At 38.3% G+C, this 15,531-nt stretch overlaps 1 pseudogene; it reads right to left on the reverse strand.

The window, feature by feature from the left end:
• Positions 1-7,588: 7,588 nt before the first annotated feature.
• LOC106984472 (histone-lysine N-methyltransferase SETD2-like) lies at positions 7,589-8,199 on the reverse strand (annotated as a pseudogene).
• Between the last annotated feature and the right edge of the window lie 7,332 nt (positions 8,200-15,531).

The following is a 15,531-nucleotide window of genomic DNA, read 5'->3' on the forward strand; positions in this document are numbered from 1 at the left end:
TTTAGGTTTTTTTTTTTCAATTTCTGTTATCATAATACATAGGAAAAAGATTAAAATTTTCCTAATCAAAAAATACAAGAAAACAAAGGAAAATATTATTTTAGAAGAATAGATTTTCCTTCTTTGGTTATGTGCCTTCACTTTTAACTTTGTCTACTTCTTCTAGACTTTACAGGTTAAGAAAATGTCTTATCTTTTTGTCTCAAACTAGAATTTTCAGCTCAAACACACCATATAGATCTATTTCCTTTTCCAAATTGTGATGCTTATTCTCATGTGGTTCTTTGCAATGTGGAGTTGTTTGTTCTGGGTTTCTAGGTTTTTAATGTAGTTTGAGTCTATTTAAAATTATCAAAGTTTCAGATTTTATACTTCAATGAATATCTTCATGTTTTTTCTTTGTAAGATATGAACTTACTTCCTCCTTCTATGATGAGGGAAAGGATTATCAATTGTTCTCAAACTTAAGTTCAGATGCTAATCACCAAGGGGAATTTATTTTTTTAATTTTTTACTTTTACTTATTTTTTACCAAGGGGAATTTAAAACAACAGCAATAACAACATCAGCAGCAAAACAAACTAAAATTGAACTCTAGATAAATAGTAGTAGACTTCAGACAAGTAAAAATTGTAATCTTTGAGACTGACGTCCAGGTAGCAGCATTTATTTTGAAGTTTATAGGTGACTCAAGGGTTAAAGCACAGCGAGGGTTAAAACCACTGAGTGGGAGGTTGTGTGATGTTACAGCCTAAGCTTACCATCCCTTTGTGTGTCACCTATGAGGTGACAGAGTTTGGGGCTTCTCAAACTTCAAGCTTCTCCCAGTACAAGTTGTAAGAAACCCAAAGCTTCCTAGCTTCCAGCTTGGATTTCCTCATTAGTTTTTCCCCATTTCCTTCCAGCTGGGGAGGAGTGTGTTAAGGCAAACCAAATAAATTCACCAACATTCAAAGGGATCGCTGGATGAATGTTCCAAAGTTTTAGTCTTAGCACATCTGGAGCTTTGAGCTGAATGATTTGAATCTTGGAAGGAATTTAATCCTGGGTAGCATTCCACCTCAATTATCTCTCGTATGTATTATACTTCAGGCTCCTCTATTCAACAACAATCTCCTCTAGTCTTATCTTATATTGACTTGTCTTTCATTATCAGCAGGATAAACTATAAGGGCAAGAGTTTTGAGGAAAGAAAGACCTGTTTGTGATTTCTTTTTTTCCCCCTGAAATATGCTTTCTAGCTTTGTAGAAGAGGTAGCAGTACCTTTTCCTGGGATCGCTTCAAGGACAACACAAAGCCATGCATGTGAGATGCCTGGTATAGAGTTTGATATATAAAAATGACTATCCTTTCTAATCTGCTGCACACTCATGCATCCCCAAGAATATAGGCCCTTTTGTAAGCTGACTTCCCCATCCTGAACCTTTTTTGTCTCCACCCCCCAACCCCCACCATAGACTCTTCATAATCCTGGCTGCCACTAAAATCAGATTCTTCTCTAAAATAGTAGTTTCCCTGTGGTCTTCCTAAGTGGCGATACTCAAGTTCCCATATCCCCTCTATTATTTTCATATTACATCTCCTTGAATAAATATGTAAGCATATTAGAAAATTTATGATACTTCAAAACAATGCAATTGAAATTACTAAACGTATTTGGATCACTAACTCTTTTTCTAGGCACTTGTTCTGTGCCCAGAGGTGATGCTTGCAATCTAGAAGTTGGCCCAAGGACTAAAGCACTGTAAGTGGTCAGCACTCAGATACAGCTGGTGGTTGCAGTGTTACTGATTATATTCTGCCTAAAACCTAAATATGCTTTTGTCCATGCCTAGATTTAAGTGGATTTCCTAACCAGCCAGAAAGACCCTTACTGATGCTATGGATTTATGTACTAATAGGATTTACCACTTCCCCCAAATTAAAAACAAAACAAAACAAAACAAAACAAAACAAAACAAAAAACTGATTCATTCTCAGATCATTAAAGCTGTTACGGGTTGAGATAGCATGTTCTACTTCATGGTATATCCCGTGCAGAAAGGTGGGCCAAAGGACAGCTGAGGGTGCCCAGGGCGAATCTCTCTAGGAAGTAATTCTGCAATGAAGAGAAAAGCTGACTGTACCCTGAGTCGGAAACCTTACAATTAGGTCTGGTATGTCCATTACCTGGCTATGATGACTCAAATCTGTTTGTTAACTCTGAAGGCCAGACAGTTCTCATCTGTAAGCATTCATGTAACGTGTGCCTTGTGCCCTAAATTCCATTAAACACTAGAAAGTATAGCTATAAAGTTTAAGGAGTTTATGATTTAACTGGAGGGAGGCCTTCAGACATGACAAAGGACAAAATAAAATGGTATACTTTCATTCTACTTATTTGCTTATAAACTAAGTATTATTGAAAAAGCACAAAGAGAGCAACATCGTTGTTAGCAGCTATCGTCAGTGACGACCCACATACAACTACAAAAGATTGTTGGGAGAATTAAGTTGAACAAAGGGTTGCTACAGATTTTAAAGTGTAGATGTTCAAAATGAAGTGTAAGATATCTTTGTAAACATAGTTATATGATTAAATGCTGTTTTTCTATGAAACCAGAAATCTATTGCTGAGATTTTTATGTTAGAGCCACAGTTATTTCCTTTGAATTGAAAACATATAAGAGTAAATTCACCAATGAGTCAGTCTGCCTTTTGTTCTCTGAAATAATCACCTAGAAAGCAGGTGGCCTTTATGGGGCTTTATGGTTTCTTCCAGTGTTATGTGATGTGCTTTCATCATTCACTGTCTATTGCCACAAATCCATTCAGATTTAGTTTCTTTGGTATAAAATTTTTTATCTTTTCCATTAAACAGCAAAGGTCATTTGACAACAAAATTTTGGACAATGCCCAAATATAATTCCAGGCAAATTACCAACATTATGGGCGAGGCACTGAGTGTCTGCAGATCCTTCATAAATGGTCAAAGTCAGATCTGTGATGGAATTGATTAATAGTTTGCATTTGCATAGGATCTTCAAGGCTGTAAATGCACAGAGTTTGCAAACTTTGCCTGTCATGAAGGTGAAGAACAGACCTGAAACATAACAACCATATGCTGGCACATAGGGATTTGTTAGACTGAAGTGTTACATTTAATTGAAAATATAAGAGAATGTTAAGTAAGAAGAGTGCAATTATGTGAACTGGAATAGTGCCAGGCCTCTTTTTCTGTCCTGGGGGCATTATGGACTCCCAAGAAGTGGCCAGATTGTCAGTGCTGAGGCTTACGTGTGAAGGACACCACGGGAGCAACTAGTCACAGGGGACAGTTATAAAGCGAGAGTGGGGATTTTATTTCTTACAGTGAGATGGCCCTCATCTAGATGACAATACAATCCATAGGGTGGAGTGACCTAGAGAAAAGATCCCTGCGTGAGCACTCTTTCCATTTTATTCTTTCATTCGAAATCTCAGAACTGACTATGAAGTTTGGCTTAAATTTTACAAACTGAAGTATTGCCCAAATAAAAAAATAATATAATGTAGGATTAAGGAGAGAATTCTGGAGTACTAACCACTTCCAATGAACTATACATATTTCCAACTAGCTGCATATATTTTAGAGGCGAATTACTCAGGAGACAGGACAGATAAGTTCACTTTATATTTTGGAGCTGAAGAAAATACATATGAAAGAGTAAAGGAAAAGGGTACGGCTATAAAGAAATACTTCATGTAGACCATGATCCCAAAGGCAGCTTTACTGTTAATATTTTCATAGCATTTTTCTATTTTAACTTTAACATTTATTTTTACATACTAATGTTTCGTTTCTCAGCTCTTTGATATGGCAGCTTGACATGAGTGTACATGTACTGCTGAAAATGATGGCACTGATATAGTTTTATATTTTATTTCCATTCCAATCATAAAGAAGCAGTGGAAGCAAGAAATGAACTGACTGGCCAGTGGCAGTGCTATGTCGAGAACCTTAGGCTTGGATGAGAACCCTAGGGTCGGACTAGGGTACCTTTTTTCCTGCACATTCCTTTTCAAATGTTGTTGTGTTGAGAGCTCCTGTCTCCTTTCAGAATTCTTTACATTCTCAGGTGTACCTTCAAGACACAGCTTCTCATCTCCCAACTTTTTATCTTTATGCTAGAGCACTGATTGGAGTCCTTCATGAATACTCTTCTTATTTCTTGCTTATGCCTTATTGCTGTTGCAGCCCTAACCTGCATTTTGACTTTATTCTGAGATAAGGTATTTAGGAAGTAAATAAGGTTAAATAAAATCATAAGGTGGGGTCCCAATTCCATAGGACAGTAGAGTACTCAGAGGAAAAATCATTTAGAGATAAAGAGGCCATCTGCAAGCCAGGAAGAGAGCTCTTACCAGAAGGTGATCCCTTGCCAGAATATTGATCTTGGACTTTCCATCCTCCAGAATTATGAAAAAGTAAATGTCTGTTGTGGAAGCCACAGTCTGTGGTGTTTTGTTATGGTGGTTCGAGCAGACTAGGACACTTGTGTCACACACATTTTCCTTCCCCACCTTATCCTCAACCCCAACTGTGCCTATTTCCAAAATCAGAGATTGCGTTATCCTGGAAAATTGCTAATTAGAAGCAAAAATCCCAATCAAGATGCGAACTCTTAGAGACAGAATTTTCACCACAGTGTTTACTTCTTGGTCGAATTTATATGACCCAAAAAACTTAGCATTTTTCTGCGTATTGGGTCATAGGATTTCAGTGTTGGGAAAGAAATAGAATGCAGGTGGGTTCTAGAAACTGCAAGAAATCTAAGAAGGGCGTAGTCCATACTGTGACAGAAATCGTGTGTGGTGCTTTGCATTATCCACCCCCACCTGTTGCTGGGACTTGCTACGGGAAGTATATCTCCTACCTCCCTGTCCCCTGGTCACATTGACCTTTGTCCTTCACTTGTTTGATCAGTGAAACATGAGCAGAAGTAACAGTGTGCAGTTTTCGCAGAAACTTTAATAGCCACTACTGGTTTTTCCAGTTTTCTTGTTCCTTTCTCTATGACAAGAGAATGTTATGTCCTGAGTAGGGTTGTTTTTCAGACTGGATCCTGAAGTGAGAGGCTGTATATAAAAGAACCACAACTAACCCATCGCTACTGACGTGTGCTGGAAGCTACTGAGACTTAGGACTTTGTTACCACAGCCTCGCTTACCAAAAGATAACTGATATTGTGTATTATGAAGTGTCTGGACAGCTAGATCAGATCATGGAGGGTCTTGCAAACTAATATTTAGATTTGATTTGACTGGCAAGAGAAAAAGCACAGAAACGTTTTAAGGAGGGAAGTATGAGTTTTATTTTACTTTTCTTTAGTTTACTTGCTCATTTTTGTTGAGTTATATTGAAGGTACAAAGGTAGATGACTCAAAAAATTAAACAGTACTAAAAGCCTTGTAATGAAAAAGAGTGGTACCCTTTCCAGAATGTAGGTCTGATTTCCCAGTGGCAAAGAAGTTTAATGATTTATTTTGCACATCACATCATATATCCTCCATATTTCTTAATTGTTTGTTCGTAATGCCTTCTTTACTCATACATTTTAAATGTTATTATTACTTTTACTTAGATAGATGTGGCAGTTATGTTTTTTAAATGGCTGAAAAATCTTTGACATTTTTCCCATTGAAAATTGGGGTCTATGTTTCCTCAGGAAATCTGGATAAACTCACACCTTGCTTGTAAAGAACGCCATGTAACAGAAGGTGCATGACTTCGGAGGCTAGGTATGGCCACATGAAGGTGAGTCTCAGAGCTCTTGCTGTGGGGAGCAGAACTGAAAGCCGGGCTCAGCCTCTGCTGGATGCACCTCCGTGTTCTCCCTGAGATGATGCTTCCCATTTGCTGCTCTCAGCCAGTGACTGAATGCAGTAGGGATAGTATTGACGGGCTGCTTCCTGTCACAGGTGGGGCTCCTTTGATAGGCAATTTTGGCTGAAAGACTTCCCATCAGCTTGCTCTAAAGCTTCTTCAAATTGTCCTGCAGTCAGAGATTCTGCCTATCTGCCTTCCTTCTTTCCCTCCTTCATAGAAGTCAGACCTGCATTGCCATCTGAAACTCACTGTGTCATTGGCTTCCTCCACGCCCCACCCCCACCACAGGTATTATCATCCAATAAATAAATGTCTTGCACATCTAATCCTCATCTTGATGTCTTGATGTAAAAGCTGCAAACTAACCACTGGGTCAGAAGAGGCAGTGTGGCTTTCTCCTTGTGTACAGGGCCCCTCTTTTGGAGCTCTGATCCACCATGTGTGAAGTGTGGCTATTCTCACACTGCTATGCGGGGTAGCAGAAAATGTAAAACATGGAGAGACAATGTGAAGGTTCTTCATTGACTGCCCCAAGTGAAGGCTTAGCTGACATCTGGGCTCAGTCACTAGACGTGTGTGAGAAGATGCGGCTACATGATTCCAACTCCTGGCCATTGAGTTACCCCCAGCTGAGTCTCTCTGAGACTCTAGTCATTGTATATTAAAGGGGAGACATTTCTTTCCTTTCTTTCTTTCTTTTTGAAAAATTTTTAATGTTTATTTACTTTGAGTGAGAGAATGAGCAGGGGAGGGGCAGAGAGAGAGGGAGACAGAGAATCCCAAGCAGGCTCTGCATTGTCAGCGCAGAGTCCCATGCAGGGCTTAAACTCATGAACCATGAGATCATGAGCTGAGCTTAAATCGAGAGTCAGACGCTTAACTGACTGAGCCACCCAGGTGCCCAAGAGGAGCCATTTCTGCTACGCCATGCTGAAATTCTTGACACGTAGAATCAGAATCAGAATAAAATTATTTTTTAAGCCACTAATTTGTGATTGGTATTTGTGTGTTGTAAATTTAGCGAAGTTTACCTAGGGAGAGGATGTGTCCTTGTGCCAAATTTTGCACTTGTATCTTCGAGGTACTCCAGGGGCATGTATATGGGGATATTTCTTTTTTTCTTCTTCTTTTTTTTCTTTAATTGATTTTATTTTCTACATAAAAAGTTCAGTAAAAATTGGGTAATGTAAAATGATTTTAAGCAGTAAATCAATCTTATCAACATTGCACAAGGCTGGCAGAAACCACAAGGCGGCCTGCTTTGGAATATTTACATGATAACAAATTAAAGTAGGAGAACTTAAACCTTCATTACAAAGTCGTCCTGTGATCTAGCACATAGAGGCTAAAAGCAAAATGAAAAACAAACAGAACCAGGAAAAAATAAACCAATTATTTTCAATATATTCATACGCACATTAAAATATAATACAGATCATCTGGGTGAGGAGTTGTGAGTGGGGATGCACATGGTCTGTGTGCTGACAGCACCTCCAAGGAGGAGACCCAGGTTTGGGAGTGGGGCTGGGCCTGGCCAGGATCTTAGCAGGGTCATTCCCTAAGGCCTTGCCTGCGATGGCCTCCAACACCCCAACAGCTCATGACTGGAGATGGCTCATTTTTGTGGCTTTCAACTGAAATCTGCAGGTCTGTTTCCCAGGGCGATGTGTCACAGTAGCACAGCCCTGACCAGAGGGGTGGGACAGCAGGCCTGCAGGGTTTCTTCTCCAGAGACTGTCCTAGCTGCTCGCCTGTCCTCCCACCCTGGTCCCACAAGTCACTAATTCAGTGTCTTCTTTGGGTTTGTAAACACCCCCAGTCTTATGACGTACTTCTTAAGCACTCCTTGGTTTTACGTTTCACGTTCTCATTGTACTCCAAGTCCCTAGGGTTCTTATGGTACTTAGCATTTTATTCATAATGCTGTGGGTCAGCTTGTGAGCTAGGTGTTTGAAGTCTTCAGTTGTGGTAATTCTTCCCACTTTGCATTCAGGTTTCCAGTAAGGGTTCAAGTACTGGACCATGAACTGGGGCATCTCTTTTCTGAATACTTCTTGGCTTTTCTTAGCCAGCTCACTGGAGGAGTCTGCTTCTGCTGTCTTAGGCTTTTCTGAGGTCTTCATGGGATTTTCATCATATGTTGAGGTTCCTAGGTCCATCTCAGCTTCATGCTCAAGCCTGGCATCATCTCTTGGGCTTTCCCAAGTAGGAGGATCCCACTGAGTTTGCCTTGTGATCACATGGTAGTATAAATCTTCCCTTCTGGATCTTGGGATGTCTTCCAGTTGGGAGGCCTTACAGTTTGTTTGGGAGGAAAGGGAGTTGGCAGATCCAGGAGATAATTTGTCATTACCATTTCAGGTGGCTGTAAAGGCCAAGCCTGCCTTGTTGAAACTATTGTAGTCTTGCTGTGGGTGGCTATCCCACTACCCTTTGTGGGTGAGCTGTGAAAATTTGTTGTCCCTGGATGCACTGAAGAGTTGGCTGGGCATAACTCTGTAAGACCAGTGGATTTATCTATGAATAGGGTGATGTCATGCCATAGACAGTTGGACAAGTCTGTCCTTGGTAATATATGGTTGCTTGAGACCGTAGGAGAGTACTGTTGCTGGACACTGACAGACTGTTGGTTTGAATCTCAAACACCATAATTCTGTGCCTGCACTGGGCCTGGGGCTGGCACTGGCAAGACGGTGATGCTGGAATCTTGGGGAACCACCATCACTTTGCATCACACACTGTGAACCAGAAACTTCCCATGGGCTGCCACGTGTGGCACACTGGCACAGGTGGAGGGGCAGTGAGGGCTTCTATACAATGTTCCACCAAGGGCTGAGAATGATCGTAAGGAGCAGGAGAACACACAGGGTCCATACTAGGGGTGGGGAGGAGGACCCTTCCAGCATTAGGGTTGCTGGGATCCACATAGGTCCGCATGGATAACCTGATGGGTAGCCAGCAAAGGGGTGATGAGGAGCTTTGTAGCCAAAAGATTCATAAGGCAGTGGAGATGTCATTCCCAGGTTCTATACCTGCTGCTGTTGTTTCTGAGCTTCCCACTGAGCCACCTCTTGCTCAAACAACTTCCAGTGCTCCTCTGTAGAAAGTTCATTGTGGTCTTTAATTTGTACTTTCTTTTTAGAAGTTGATGTTTCATATCTGCCGTCTGGTCTTTTTGTTCCCACTTGTAGGCAGAAGAAGGTGGATAGAGGGAGCCCCTTCATCTCCTTTTCTCTTCTTTGAGTTTCCTTGTCTAGATCTATATCTCTTGACTTGTTAGAAGTCTTGGGGTGGCTGTTTGATCTCTGAAATCAACAACATCCCTTCGTTTTACAGTTATTGTGTTCCCCTTTTCAGTTTAACTTTTCTTTGGAATTCAATATACCTCCATTAGGTCTTCCAACTGTCCAGGAACTTGGCCAGATCACTTATATCTACTGTTTTACCAGTCCGTTCTTGGCCCTTCTCACTCTCTGCATCATCTTCATCTAGGGTATATCTCCTTAGCAACGGTGTCTTCCAGTTTTATACTATTGCCCTCTTAGGCTTATTGGCTTCCATGGCAATTCACTTTCAACTTTAGATTCAGGCAGCTGTTGTGGCTATTGTGACTGTACCTCTTCCTCTTTGTCTGCAGGGATGCTTTCTAACTAGATATGGGGCTATTTCTGATCTTAGTCTTCAACATGCTGCTTCTCAGAAAATGTATGTGTATGTATATATATATACACACATACACACATGTATATACGTTTCACATATATATGTGTATATATGAATATGCACATATATATGAGTTAAGTTGGTGGTTATATATATATTTTTTCCACACCAGAGACCATTACAGCCAGAAACCTCTACTGAAGCAGTTCCAATGTTAGCCGATATGCTTACCGCAGGATTTTTTGTTTGTTTTAAATTGTTTTCATGTTACCTATTGGTAGAAATGGAAGTGGTCCCTAAAGTCGATGATTGATTTATTAATGAACCTTTGGTTGAAAATCATTTTCTCTCAGAAATCATTATTCTATTGTCTTTTAGCACTAAGTATTGCTGTTGAGAAGTCTGGCTATTCTGAACACGGACCTTTTTCTAAAGTGTTGCCCTAGCCTGGCTTCCTGTCCTTCACCATTCTACTCCCACTCTACCCTTTACAATTCTTCCTGGGAACCCACCCTTAATCAATCACTTATATACGCCTCCACTTCTCAGGGTTTGCTTCCTGAAATCACAGGTAACACAGGTGGTAGGGTCAAATGTTTTATCCTCCAAGAAATAGGCATTTCAAAGAAGAATACAAAGCCATTGAGGTGCAGAGAGGTCACTAAGTAGACCCTTGATTCTTGAAGTAATTCGAGAAGGAAAGGATAAGAGAGCATAAGAAGTTTCATTTGAGAAGGCCAAAGAAGTGCATTTTTAAATCAAAAACATTGTAGAGTCTCTATACTGTTCTTTCAGACATCTGCTTTTGGGGCGAAATTTTAGCTTCTACCATCTCATATATACTAGCTTGACACCTTTGTTCTTGTCTCAACTTCTGGAATAGCCTTTGCATTCTGATAGGTTATTGTTAATAACGTAAATATATTGCAAAGTCTAATCAAATTATTCAGTGTCTTGCTTTTTGTTTATCAAATAAAAGATCACAAGCTTCAGATACAAGAAATTTATTGAAAAGCTTTCATGTGCATCTAAACACCTACTACTTCATTTTCCTCAGGACATTAATCTTTCTATTTATCATCTTTGCTTTTTCATACATTCAGACCCTGGCACCTTATCACAAATTCATAAGAACACAATAAGAACAATGCTTGCTTATGCCTGTGCTGTGACAATTTGTTACCACCTCCCCAAAGAGGAAGACATTCAAAGGTTCCACTTTAAACCATGTTTTCAGTAATATTCTTCACTTGCTATTATCTTTCTTTTATTTTCAGTATTCATAGTTGCGTATGGAGATCTTATTCCCACTGTTCATTACAGTTCCTGCTGTGCTTGAAAGCTAGTTCCTGACAGTTCACAGTCACTACTGTGAGAAGAAACTAGGGCTCCCAAACTCTAAAAGGCCTGCTCAAGAAGAAAAATGCTTATATGTTTTATTTCTACCATCTTCCAACGTTCCCACTGCTGATAAAAGATAGAAAGAGGACAAACGAAGGATGAATTTCATGATTACATTTTGGTGCCGGTGCAGATCTCCCACTGGGATATATCTCCCACCTGACAGGTGGTCTATTCTGCTCAAATACCACTGAGCTGGTGAACTTAAGCAAAAACATATGACCCATCTCTCAGACCTCAGAACAGCAGGGTTCACATAGCCATCTGAAAATCTCAAGTTGAAAATCTCTTCTGTAATATCTTTATTAACTGGTGCATCTGATCTGTCCACTCACAACCTTCTGTGGATGATGAAGGCTCAGATAACAGAATGAGCCCCCTGTTCCTCATGTTTTCTTGGAAAATCTCTCACCAGTGTCTGAAAGACTTCCAATGGGCTCTGATTTTAAACTTAAGAAAACCATACTTATATCAAGAAATCGCATGTGTAATCTTTCTTTAGATTAGAACCATTTTTAGTGTTAGTTTCCTTTGAGAGTTGATAATAAATACATGTTAAAGCTTCTCATTACAGGAGAAACAGAGAGTTATTGGCAAATTTCCAAAGTATTAGGAAAAGTGAGAATCTCTTCTTTGTAATAATTACATATAACAGTAATTAATGGTCTGGGACTTGTGTGATTAAATAGATCTCATACCTAGATTTTTCTGTAAGTCAATACACCTGAGTGTTTTCAGTTTCTAAACAGATCTACTTTCTTAATTCATATCGACCCCATTTCTTTTAAATTGTACCTCCAAGTATTTGAAGTTCTCCAAAGCGTATCTATTTTATCCTCTTTCCAACTCACAACAGAAGACATGTCAAGGTAATTAACTTTGATAACCTATTTAGCATAAAGTTATTACAGGTGAACAAAGAGCACAAAAACTTTCCAGAAAATCACCCAAAATCTTAAGATTCTTATTTAGAGCACACTTATTTAGATTCTTATTTATGAAGTTGCCATCTTCAAGCCTTGAATGATATCTATTGTGACAAAATAAATAAAGTTTTAGGTAGTTCTTGAAAAAGTTTTATTTTTTAATTATTTGAATGAAGACATATTTTGAATAAATTGTAATGAAGAAAAAAATTCCATAGATGGGCTTGATCATCAGGTTTTCATTGCATAATTATAAGTGAATATTTTTCAGCCAGAGATCATCTATAATTTCAACTGTGCTAATACTTTCTGAAGTTATACTGGGTTTGATGATATTGGGTCTAACAGAAGAAGCACTCATTTTTGAGAAAGCCCTCAAGCTTTTGGTTACATGGCAACTTTACCTATCTATATCTCTATCTTCTCTCTCTCTCTCTCTCTCTCTCTCTCTCTCTCTCTCTCTCTTTTTAAATTTTAATTCCAGTATAGTTAACATATAGTGTTATAATAAGAGTTTCCTGTGTACAATATAATGATTTAACAATTCTATACATTACTCAGTGCTCATCATGAAAAGTATACTCTTTTTAAGTTTTTATTTAAATTCTAGTTTGTTAACATACAGTGTAACATTAGTTTCAGATGTATGATATAGTGATTCAGCCCCTACATACAGCACTTGGTGCTCATCACAAGTGCACTCCTTAATCCCCATCACCTATTTAACCCATTCCCCCACCCACCTCCATTTTAGTAACCATCAGTTTATTCTCTATAGTTAAGAGTCTGTTTCTTGGTTTGCCCCCCTCTCTCTCTTTGTTCCTCTTTGTTCCTTTGTTTTATTTCTTAAATTCTACATATGAGTGAAATCATATGGTGTTTGTCTTTCTCTGACTTATTTCACTTAGCATTATGCCCTCTAGATCCATTCATATTATTGCAAATGACAGGATTTAATTTTTATGGCTGAGTAATATTCCACATCTATGTATACCACATCTGTTTCCATTCATCTATTGATGGACCCTTGGGCTGCTTTCACAATTTGGCTTTTGTAAATAATGCTGCAGTAAACATAGGAATGTGTATATCTGTTTGAATTAGTGTTTTTGTATGCTTTAAGTAAGTACCCAGTAGTGGATTAATTACTGGGTTATATGGTTATTCTATTTTTAAGTTTTTGAGGAACTTCCATATTGTTTTCCACGTGGCTGCACCAGTTTGAATTCCCACCTGCAGTGCATGAGTGTTCCTTTTTTTTCCCCACGTTCTCACCAGCACTTGTTTCTTGTGTTTTTGATTTTAGCCTCTTTGACAGGTATGAGGTGATACCTCATTGTGGTTTTTATTTGCATTTCCCTGATGATTAGTAATGTTGAGTATCTTTTCATGTGTCTGTTAGCCATTTATATGTCTTCCTTGGAGATATGACTGTTCATGCCTACTGATCATTTTTTAATTGGGTTATTTGTGGGGGGCTGGTGTTAAATTGTATAAGTTCTTATATATTTTGGATACTAACCATTTATCAGATATGTCATTTGCAAGTATCTTTTCCCATTCAGTAGGTTGTCTTTTAGTTTTCTTGATTATTTCCTTTGCTATTTGAAAGCTTTTATTTTTTTGTAGTTCTAATAGTTTATTTTGATTTTGTTCCCTTTGCTTCAGGAGACATATCTATGTTGCTGTGGCTTATGTCAGAGAAATTACTGCCATGCACTTTTTTAGGATTTTTGTGGTTTCAGGTCTCATATTTAAGTCCATAATCCATTTTGAGTTTATTTTTGAGTGTGGTGTGAGAAAGCAGTCCAGTTTCATTCTTTTGCATATTGCTGTCTAGTTTTCCCAACATCATTTGTTGAAGAGACTGTCTTTTCCCCCATTGTATATTCTTTCCTCCTTTGTCAAATATTAATTGACCATATAATGGTAGTTTATTTCTGGGCTTTCTATTCTGTTCTGTTGATCTGTGCGTTTACTTTTGTTCCAGTACTATTCTGTTCTGATTGCTACATCTTTGTAGTATATCTTGAAATCTGGGATTGTGATACTTCCAGTTTTGTTCTTCGTTTTCAAGAGTTCTTTGGCTACTTGAAGTCTCTTGTGGTTCCATACAAATTTTAGGATTATTTTTACCAGTTCTGTGGAAAATGCTGTTGGTATTTTGATAGGTATTGCATTAAATCTGCAGATTGCTTTAGATATTACAAACTTGTAGCAATATTTAGTCTTCCAGTCCATAAGCATGGAAAATCTTTCCATTTGTGTCATCCTCAATTTCTTTCATCAATATTTTATAGTTGTCAGAGTATTGGTCTTTCACTTCCTTGGTTAAGTGTATTCCTAGATATTTTATTGTTTTTGGTGCAATTGTAAATGAGATTGTTTCTAATTTCTTTTTCTGCTACTTCATTATTACTGTATACAAATGCAAAGGATTGCTGTATATTGATTTTGTATCCTGCAACCTTAGTGAATTCATTTATCTGTTCTAGTAGTTTTTTTTTGGTAGAGCCTTTCAGGTTTCCTATATATAGTATCATGTCATCTGCAAATAGTGCTTTTCCTGTGTCTATTAAAGTGATCATATGGTTTTTATCCTTTTCCTTCATGTGATGTATCAAGTTGATTGATTTGCAAATGTTGAACCATTCTCACATCACAGAAATAAATATCACTTGATTGTGGTAAATGATTTTTTTAGTGTATTGTTGCATTCAGTTTGCTAATGTTTTGTTGAGGATTTTTGCATTATGTTCATCAGAGATATTGGCCTGTAGTTCTCTCTATTTTTTTTTTTTTTTTTGTGGTTTTGGTATCAGAGTAATACAGGCCTCATAGAATGAGTTTGGGAATTTTCTTTCTTCTATTCTTTAGAATAGTTTGAGAATAGGTATTAACTCTTCTTTAAATGTTTTGTAAATTCACCTGGGAATCCATCTGGTCCTGGACTTTTATTCATTGGGAGATTTTTGATTACTGATTCAATTTCATTGCAGGTAATTGGTCTGTTCAAATTTTCTGTTTCTTCCTGATTCAGTTTTGAGACATAGTGTTTCTAGTAATTTATCTATTTTTTCTAGGTTGTCCAATTTGCTAGTATATAATTTTTTAGAATATTATTTTATCATCCTTCATATTTCTGTGGTATCGGTTATTATTTATCCTCTTTCATTTCTGATTTGGGTATGTTTAGCTCTAACAGTGTCTCTGTCCTTCTCATCCTCTTTGATGTGGCCTCTTCTCTACATTTAGCTGTGGAGAGTCTGTTCTGCCAGTCTTCAGGTCGTTTTCTGGGTTATTTGCCCTAATGTGTGTGTTACCTAGTTGTATTTGTGGGATGAGGTGAGCTTAGGGTTCTCCTACTCCACCATCTTCCCTGGTAATCCTACTACATGACAATATGGTTTAGATTTCTATTTCTTAAGTTTGCTTCTTTTTAAAATTTTTTTTAATGTTTATTTATTTTTGAGAGAGAGAAAGCACACTAGCAAGTGTGGGAGCTGGGGATGGGGCAGAGAGAGAGGGAGACAGAATCTGAAGCAGGTTCCAGGCTCAGCACTGTCAGCACAGAGCCTGATGCAGGCCTTGAACTCACAAATGGTGAGATCATGACCCGAGAGGAAGTCTGATGCTTAACTGACTGAGTCACCCAGGAACCCCAGGTTTGCTTCTTAATATATGGATTTTTA

Source organism: Acinonyx jubatus, chromosome A1 (genome assembly GCF_027475565.1).
Source record: "Acinonyx jubatus isolate Ajub_Pintada_27869175 chromosome A1, VMU_Ajub_asm_v1.0, whole genome shotgun sequence".
Lineage (NCBI taxonomy): Eukaryota > Metazoa > Chordata > Mammalia > Carnivora > Felidae > Acinonyx > Acinonyx jubatus.